This window comes from Melitaea cinxia, chromosome 17 (genome assembly GCF_905220565.1).
Source record: "Melitaea cinxia chromosome 17, ilMelCinx1.1, whole genome shotgun sequence".
NCBI lineage: Eukaryota > Metazoa > Arthropoda > Insecta > Lepidoptera > Nymphalidae > Melitaea > Melitaea cinxia.
In genome coordinates, this window is record NC_059410.1 from 9,802,770 (window position 1) to 9,813,705 (window position 10,936).

Here is a 10,936-nt window from a genome sequence, read left to right on the forward strand (position 1 = left end):
ATTTATTTTTAAATTAGTTGACGAAGAGTAATCGGATAAGTTAGAGGCACACGATGTGTATAATCTATGTTTACTCAATTAACTGTGCAAGTCTGTCCTCAAGAGTATTAAGTTACTTGACGTGTCCTGTCTACGAAACTAGCCCATCGTGAAGTGCTTTAGTCATCTCGAAGGATGTTTACACAAGCTTTTATATTTGGTTTGATAATGTCACACTTGTAACACAAGCTGCGTATTCGTTTATCCTCATAAGATAGTGGATTTAAAATTTTCAACTCGTCAAGTTTGTATTTCATTAAAAAAAAAAATTCTTAAGACTATTTTCGATCGCTTCGAATTTTAAAATTAAAAATCGTAATCAAACAAATGTTATTTAACAATAAGCGTCAGTACACAATCAAAACTGAGACTAAAGCTAATACTAATAAATTAAAAGTAAAAAAAAAACCTTTTTAAAAAACAAGCTTTTATTTGAATGCGCTAAAACGAAAAAAAAAATCGTTTAAAACTTTTACTATCTACTTATAAAGTCATTACATAATTTATATGACAGAAAAGCTTGTCGCAACCTCCAAACATAGAGAAAATATTGATAAATGATAAAGTAAACAATAAAGTATGAAATTTAATTATTTAATCTACTATATATGGTAGGTACTCGTAAATAAAGTCAATTAAATTTATACTTATAACAACACATATTCAAAAAATAGAATTATAATAAAGTAATACACACATACTTTTAACATAAATAAAAGATACATAGATAAAATATATATCATAGTATTTAATATATATTTTTTCTGAAGAACTGTTTGATGTGGTGTCACCGTCAGGCTTTACCATCGCACCCCTCACCGAAGGTCTAAGTTTCATCCACACCACTTGCATGCATGGTTTGCAACCAATGTGCTGCTGTGGTCCTCCCGAGGTTTTCCCTGAGCGCTATAATCTGGGGGTTTTCAAGTGTCGAGCGTATAGATTTTTCCCTAAAAGCCGGCAACGCACCCGCAACTCCTCTTATGTTGTCCATGGGCGACGGTAGCTGTTTAACATCAGATGGCTTCGTCTGCTCGTTTGCCCCCATTGTTATAATTAAAAAAAAGTGTGTATGGAAGTTTTGCATGAAGTTATTTATAGTTAAAAGAAGTATATTTTTTGCAAGTTTTAATTAAAAAGCCGCTTGAAACAGTTACTATTATTTTTTTTCCCAGTTTCAATATGATACATCATTCTGTATACGTGAGAAAAGTACGAATCCAACCAAATCACGATTGTATTTATTGTATTCACCACAACAACCTTATAAAATACGGTGAATGTTTATGGGGTATCACAATACGTATAGTTATTTCCATTCTTACGTTTTATAGGCAATTTACGAAGGGTGCCAAAACTGATTGTGATATGGTGTATTCGATTACAGTTTTGATTTTAGTCACGCATACGTGCATGCGTGTTCCTGTTTATTTAACGCATTAAAGCGGCCAATAAAGTCGTAACGAATAATGTTATTCGATTATAATAATAATCTTAATTTAGAATAGAGATCTGGATCGCCTGGAAGAAATGGCTAATTAGCCATAAGCCGCCCATTGTACTTCACTGTCTGTATTACCTTCAAGCTTTGTTTGTAATATGTAATGGTGTACAATAAAGTAAAAAATAAATAAATCAAAATAAATCTTAAAATTAATACAAATTACAATACACCATTTCAGTATTCTTTTAGTTTATACTTAAGGTTGCTGAAAGAGAACTAATAAATAATTTTACATTGCTTATTGTACGCCAATAATAATAATAATAATAATAATTAAAATCACGTATATATATTGTGGAATTTTAATATACAACGTTAAAATAATCATTATAATTAATGAGATTGGTATAAAAATATGAGTAACAACGAAATAAAACAAAATCAGTGGCATGCAGTGCACATTGCAGCTGCATGCCATATGCGACAAATTCGTCCTAAATCTTGGTGATTTACGATTTGTCCGTCTGGTTCGAAACGTGAAAGGTTATAACCATCTGCAGATTGAGAAATAACCAAAAAAATAAAATAAAAAAATAAAACGGGAAACTTAAAAATTTTGACCGCGGCTCGAATTATAAATAGTTGCAACAATATTTTTTATATAAATGCCCATCTATATATATAAAAGCGAAATACCACTCACTGATTTATCACGAAATCTATATAATAAATTATATCGAATAAACTATACCACCTACGAATATGAAATTTGGCAGGAAGGTTCCTTATAGGGTGTAGGTATCCGCTGATAACGGATTTTGCGAAACTCTACCCCTAAGGGGGTAAAACTAAAACTACTTTTGACTAGCCCGTTGTCGCAGTTGTGTAACACAAGCATTAAGTTGCTTACTATAGGAACCGACGAGTGTTTGTGTATTCTAAAGATATTTAAAAAAAAAAACGGGGCTTAAAAGTTTGTATGAAAGTTCTATGTTTTTGAAGTGAGAGACTTGAAATTTAAAATATATGCTCCTTAGATGGTATGGATGTTTTTTTTTTAATACATTTTGGTCGACAAACAAGCGTACGGCTCACCTGATGGTATGCGATTACCGTTGCTTATCGACCTGCAAACCCAGAAGCATCGCCATTGCATTGTCGGCCCTATTCCCAATCCCCAGCCAGGAGTTCTGGTCACCTTACTCACCAACAGGAACACAACACTGCTTGAAAGCAGTATTATTTAGCTGTGATCTTCTGTAAGGTCGAGATACAACCTCAGTCGGGCTGCTCCAGATTATGAGCAGGAAATTTCCTGCTGTGCCCTACCTCAATAAAAGTATTGGATGATAGGTGGAGGTGTATTGATAATCTATTTTTAGGAATTAATCCCCTTTTGGGGTCAAAGCATGGTAGTGTGTATGAAAGTCCAATCTTTCTTTTATTTTTTCCTTTCATTAAGTATTTAGCTTAGCATATAACTAACTCCACGCGTACGAAGTCGCAGGCGGCCGCTAGTTAATGATACGATTTAGCTTTTCAAAAAAAGTGCATTTCTTTTATAATCGGATTTGTAAATCTGTTCATAAGTAGCTGTTATACGCGGTTTCGGATTTTGGCATTGTTCAAAATAACAATAACACGCATTTGTCAATATTTGCCGTAATAGATACATAGGTAAGTTTTCTATAGTACACTTCGTACACTTCTTTATAAGCACGTATTAACAGTAGAAATCTGAGATTCCTGAGAAATTGAGCTCTTTGTTGAATCGCCCGCATGTTTTAGTAATATGAAGATGCTAGTCCTTATACGATGGAAAATATAAAGCTATCTTAGCTCTTGATGTTCTTCTGGTATCATATAAGGCAATTAAAGATCGAAGTTTTCTCAGGTGCTCGTCGCGACGTTCTCACGTGTAAGCAGAGTAGTTAATGTGGATTGCATTGATAACGGTGTCCTGTTCTTGCAGTGATTCCCTGAAATAAAGCTAGTGACATTCCGTTTGTAGCACTTGCGTCTGCCAAAGATAGTACAGTGAATCTACAAGTTTTAAGTAGGTGACGTTATAAAATTTCAGCAATGTGTAAAGTAGTTATGTTCTAACAAACAAACTTTAATATTACGACTGCTTGTTGTGATAAATTGACAATTGTACGTATGTATGTATAAGAAATATTCGCGTTTTTATTTGTAGCAGATTAAAACTGTGAACATGACAACACATTAATTAATTTCGTGTAGTTAATTTCCATAAATTGTTTAAATATTTACATTTCATTTCAGGTTTAGGTATTTCTATTCATCTAAAGAGTAACAATTTGACATGAAGTGCTTATTAGTTATTATTTATTTTTTATATAATAATGTCTCGATCAATCTTTCCTATTTGAAAAATAAGATATGTAGACATTGTCGTGCTTACAAAAGCTTACAGACTTTAAGACCATGTTTTTATGCAAAGGTTTTATAAAGTAAACAAATCCCGGTAACCTTGTTATAACGGCTACATAGTTATAACTGGTTATGTTACCGTTCGATGTAATTGTACACTTTGCCATCAAACCCGGTTTTGTATGTTGCTTTGATTTAATACATATTGAAATTGTGATGAATAGATATACTCGTTTTTAGATGATTTTAAGCAATGATTTATCATTTGTACAAAATTTAACTCTTTAATTAATTTCGCTATAGTTAAAATAAATTTATTAAGTAGTCAATATCATCAGCATTTGATATGAATTTCAAACAATAATCTATTGCATATTCAAAGATTGAGACTACAATATCTTTAGGTCAATATCTATCTTTTTATGACTCTTTACAAAACCTCCTGCTGAGTCGACTTATGGCAGCTGCTTAGTTAGGTGATTAAATTGCACATTTTTTTCTACGACGTTTATTTCTGTGTTGGTGAAATTCTACCATAATATAAAGCACCACAACGAACCGTCGGTCGGTGGAACTATTTACTTGATATTCATTTCTATTACTTTATTGTGAAAGCGAATCTCATACGGTAAAGGTAATAAAGTCCATGAACACTTGACATAAGGCGATTGCTTTATTTTAAGAGATTTGACATATATATAATCATGTTAAACATCGATAAGGTCGCAAAACTTGAGCTAAAACACAAAAATAACTTAAGGACTGTTTTAATGTATTTAAAAAATACATTACAAAATGGTTAATGTCATAAGACCTTTGTAACGCTGGCTGTGCAGACTATCAAACACGATAAGTTATCTTAAGTACCTACTTGTTTTCGTTTAATTACAACACGGGGTACTTTGCGTACTTGCGCAACACTATTGTTCCTCGCATGTTTTACACTAGCTGTTGCCTGCGAATTCGTTCGCATAGAAATTTTCATATTATGCTTATCATAAAATCAACAGGATGTTCCACTCATATCAGTCTTAGCCTGATATTGTATAGCCTATAGTTTTTCTTGATAAATGAGCTATTCAACAGTAAATATTTTTTTCAATTCGAAGGAGCAGTTCCTGAGATTAGCGGGTTCAACCAAAAAAACTTTAATTTTATAATATCTTGCAAATATTTTTAAAAGAAATATAATAACATGAAACATTTTTATTGTGTATAATTTGTTGCTACTTATTAATATTTACTTATAAAATGTTTTAAAATAAAATGTAGTGTGAACAAAATAGCAATTAACAAGTTAGCTTATCGTTTTAGCGATGTCTTCGCACTTGTAACTTGTAATCGTAACCTGATTGAGTTTAAATTCATTTAGGTCGCGTTATCAGCGGTGTCATAAAACATTGCAGTATCAATATTTGTTAATTTTGTGTTTTATTTGGCAATAATTTAACAAATTTTCATCAAATTTTGAATGCTTTATTTAGATCTTACAAAAGTTTTTTGGCAAATTTTAAGCTTCCTTGAATGACAAGTCAGATAAAAAAGTCTCACCGTTATAATAAGCTACAGATCCAAATATACATATACTAAATGTGTTAATCCGAATATCTTTAAAATGATTATTTCCCAAGAAAAATTACCAAAATGTTAACTTAATTATACTTACACGCTAATAATTTGTATACATATATTTAAATCTTTGATATATATTTCATTTATCATCCGACAGAAATCTGTTCATTATTATTATCATCATTTAAATCCTCTTAAACTTAAGTATGTCTACATAAAAATAATTTTGTTGAACGATTAAAAATTTATGTTAACCATAGATTTTAATAAGATTTTGAACCTTTATTTCCTTTCATAACATTATCATTATTGTAACAAAAACAGTCGTCAGCTCAGTTATTTCAATAAGCACTTATCATGCATATGTAGCAAACTCTTAAGACTTGTAATCGTTTAGAAAACAAAAGCAAGGTCGGGTAAATGTGTAACATTTGTTTTGCAGACAAGAGAGGTACATATAACACTAATATCTTAAATGTAATTACTTGTCGTTATCTCTTTCTTGTATTTTTGTACCTATCTGTATTTGAAGGCAACCATTTGTTTCAAATTTAAATCACCTGATGTAAATTTACATTATTACTTGTTGTATAAATAATACTTATGTTTTAAGATGTTTTCAAACAATTTAAATAATATAGTTTAAGTAATAGTGAGTTAGTTAAATTTTTGAATAATGTCAAAGATAATGGGTAACACGAAATTTATCGGTAGGTACCTAATTATATTCAAATTGTGTTGCAAAAACACAGAATTTTCAAAATTAATAATATAATTAAATGTAAGTGTTTTGACTATATTGACGTGCTAGAAAAATAATAATTTTTATTTCAGTTCAATTAAATATGTATAGGTATTATTAAAAATGAAAAATATTTTTATTATAATGTTCTAACTATTAAATAATTGTGTTTGCTCGCAAATGAACAAAAACCGATTTCTATTACAAAAGTAATCATCAGAGATCTCAATCAAATTTAAATGGGGCCACAACAAGCATCAGCTTTCGATTAAAACAAGAACCTCCTCCTTTTTAACCGACTTCCAAAAAAGGAGGAGGTTCTCAATTCGACTGTATTTTTTTTTTTTTTATGTATGTTACATCAGAACTTTTGACCGGGTAGACCGATTTCGACAAATTTTGTTTTAATCGAAAGGTGGTGTATGCCAATTGGTCCCATTTAAATTTATTTGAGATTTAACAACTACTTTTCGAGTTATATCCAATAATGCGTTTTTACTTGCCGCTTTTTTCGTCGACCTACGTTGTATTATATGACATAACTTTCTACTGGATGTACCGATTTTGATAATTCTTTTTTTGTTGGAAAGGGGATATCCCTAGTTTGGTACCGTGATAAGGAAACCAGGATCTGATGATGGGATCCTAGAGAAATCGAGGGAAACTCTCGAAAATCCGCAATAACTTTTTACTGGGTGTACCGATTTTGATAATTTTTAATTAATCGAAAGCTGATGTTTATCATGTGGTCACATATAAATTTTATCGAGATCTGATAACTACTTTTTGAGTAATCTTTGATAACGCGTAGTTGCTTGACTATTTTTTCGTCGATCTGCGTTGTATTACTTGTCGATGTAATTGAAGTCGGTTTTTTTTTCGTTTGCGCGCAAACACAATTATTTGGAAGTCGGTTAAAAACAGTATAGCGACGAATTTTTTTTTCATAACAGGACTTTTTCTTTTGTAAATAACAATCAACAAAAAATCGTTCTTAGTGGTAAAAGTAATTTTTTATCAAAGATATCCATCCAGCAATGTTTGTTTCAACTTTTTAAACATAAAAAAACTCGTATTTTTTTATAACACGGGCAAGAATCGTAAATAGTTGTCGTTTTTTATAACGTTACATGGAGCAGATGAGGCTATTTCTAGGTTCCTTTGTCTTATAGTTTCTTCTTGAACAGAAAACCTAGATAATATATAATTAATATTTATCTTTATTTCATTCTCAAAGTAGCTTTTTATATGCAACTAGCTTTGCCCGCGACTTAGTCCGCGTGTAATTTAACAAGAAAGTTATTGTTCAGTTCGCAGAGTTAGTAAAAGTAGCCCAAGTCGCTCCTTACTACATCAGCTATGTACCAGTGAAAGTCCCGTCAATATCGGTCCAGTCTTTTCAGAGATTAAAGAGAGAACAAACAGACAGACTGACAGACAAAAATTATAAAAAAAGTTTTTTGGTATGTGTACCGTGTATACATCCATACTATGCATTTAATAAAAAGTGGTTATTTTAATATTACAAACAGACACTCTAATTTTATTTATTTTTATAGATTTTGACTGATAGTTATAATCATGAAATTATTTCAGAACTCTAATTATACCCACGTAATTATTTTTCACAAATCGAATAATTGCCTATTTTTTTAATCCAAAAAAGAACGAGGTTGTCAATTCGATTGTATTTTTTTAAAATGTATGTTACTCCAGAACTTTTGAGTGGGTGGACCGATTTCGATGATTTTTTTTAATCGAATGGTGACACGTGGTCCCATTTAAATTTAATTGAGATCTGACAAGTATTTTTTGAGTTATACCTAATAATGCGTTTTTACTTGACTATATTTTTTCGTTAACCTGCTTTGTATTATACCGCATAACTTTGTACTGGGTATGCCGATTTTGATGATTTTTATTTTAATCGAAAGCTTCTATTGTTACCGCATTTAGATTTGATCGAGATGTGATGACTAATTTTTGAGTGATCTTTGATAACGCGTATTTACTTGACGATTTTTTCGTCTACGTTGTATTCAATTATTGATGTTAATGTAATTGAAGTCGGTTTTTTTCGTTTGCGAGCAAACACAATTATCTGCCCAAGCGTCAGATTGAAAATAGACTATCGTTACTCATTCGATTTTATGTTTTCTAGTATGACATTATACTTTCTCAATAGACTAGATTTCAAAAAAGACCTTAAAGACACCTCTGGAACCAATAAATCTGAAACTAAACGCGTTAAAACCAAAACAAAACTTTTCAGCATTATTATATTCTTATAAATATGTAAATATCTATACGTCGCTTCAGCCTGTAATATCCCACTACTGGGCATAGGCCTCTTTCACCATGTAGGAGAAGGATTAGAGCTTAATCAACCACGCTGGTCCAATGCCGGTTGATCTATCGTATCTCAATTTAATTTTTTTACCTAATTGAATCAAATCAAAAATCACAAATAATAATATTATGTTATTCTTGGAGCTGCCCTTTTTCTTTGCAACAATATTATTTCCATGTCATTCGGTGCGCTCTATGGGTGTGTAGAGTACCTGACTGTCCCAAGTTTGTCTAATCAATTGTCGTTTAACGACACGCTATAATGAGGCGTGCGAGACCGTATGTTTGGTTTTGTACTTAGCGCTGGACATTAATGCCTCTAAAGTGACGGTACACGTGCACAGCTTCTACATTTCAGACATTTGTAGTAACTTATATTTACGTCAAATGTATTTTTTAAATGAAAGCAATTTATATAAAAAAAAGATTTGATCGTAAGAAATTAGAGCAGAAAAATATATTTTGTAATTTAAGATATGAATTAATATTTAATAACTTCGTTAAGACATACATTTGACAGAAAATTATAATATAACATCAGCTTAGCTCATCTAGCGATAAGATCGCCTTGTACAATGATCTTTATTTGTAATTTTTTTTATTGTCGTTGTGTACAATAAAGAGTATTATTATTATTATTATTAACTTACATCAACTGTAAAAATAGTGTTCAAAGTAAGTATATTCTTAAACATAATTAATTTGAAAAAATACATACGAAATCTTATGTATGCGAGTAATTATTTGTGCTTTTCACACTTACGCGCTAACCGCTCAACGTTTGAGAGTGGAAATGTCGCACAGATTCTTGCCCGATCTCAATTTAGATAGTGTCCGTCGGCTACGTGTCTTAGAATTAACTTTACCTTACCTTTTCGTGCCTCACGACATTTCTCCGAAATTTTGAGTCGCCATCGACAGCCATAACTCCAACAGCGTAACTTGCAAGTCACGAATATTAACAAAGTTCGTTAAATCTATTCAATTTTATGCCTCCTTTTAAATAAACAGGTTTTAAATACAATTTAATTAACAAACAAAACAACGACGCACGTTCATCTTTGCTTATCTTTGCTACCGTAGGCGATACGTTCAAAAAGACTTTATTCCAAAGAAACTGAGGTTAGTCAAGCGCAGGTACCAATTGTTATTGTAATGTAACACTCAGTGAAGGCGATGGACATCTAAAGTTGTCACTTTGTTTACTTTTGCCATCGGGTACTTCGTAGGACGACGACCTATGACTATATTTTAAGGGCTGTCGATAGATGTAATTTTCCAGTAATTTTACAATCACATGTATTTTATAGAGAAATATTTAGTTTTGAATTGTACGAACACAACATTATTAAACGATGATTATTTAAAAGTTTTAATAATATTCCGAGAGCTGTAACTCTCTGTGTGTGTGCTAACCGTAAAAAAATTCTATTACAAAAAAGGTAAGTACTTTGGCATATTATTTTTTATAATTTATTCCAAACATAACATAGTAAATGGTAACCCTACTATGGTACGGTAAACGTGTAAGTTAAGTAGCGAGTGAGAAGTACTCGTACATACGTGACGCGATTCTGTTTGTTCGGCAGCTTCCGAGAAGGCTTTGGGATCAGTCAAAGATTACCTCGGCCCGAATTAGTTTACATAAAAGTGTGTCACTGGCTATGAGTTATCAGCGACACTGATAATTAAGTTTAAATACTGAAAGAACGTATTTCCTCAAAAAAGATGCTTAAATATGTAATAAATGTATAATTGGTATAAATAACTCTTTTAATCGCATTTTAATTACTTTGTTGATTACCAAGCGCTAAGATATTTGAAAACCCATAAAACTCATCGTATGTGGTATAAACAAATTATATATGTGTGTATATATATATATTTTAAATTTGAAATCGAAACCAAAAATTCGGAGAATGTGTATTCGTCAATTCGCGGTAGAGCAGATTCGTAGGTCAAATCTTTTCCTTATAAAAACCTTTGCGTTACAAGCTTGTGCCTATAATTTGCAGACTTAGGAATATTTGTAGAGAATTTATTTTATTTAGGAATATGTTTAGTTTGTAAGTTTTGATAAACGTTGCTTAGATGTTAATATTAATATATTGTTTATCCACTAATGCAATATAAAATAACAATAGTTTATTAAACAGTATACATATTAACAATTCACAACTTAAGAACTAAATATTTACAAATAATACAATATTACAATCTTGGTGCAAATCATGTCCACGTGGAATTGTGCCAAGAATGCTGGCAGCATTACCCCGTTTAATCACTTATGCCGATTCTCTGGGCGGAGCAAGTGTGCCAACGTAGGTTGCGTCCCACAAAAGCGCCCGTCCCCTTTCTCAGGGAACCAACGTCAAACCATCAGATGTCTTGCCATT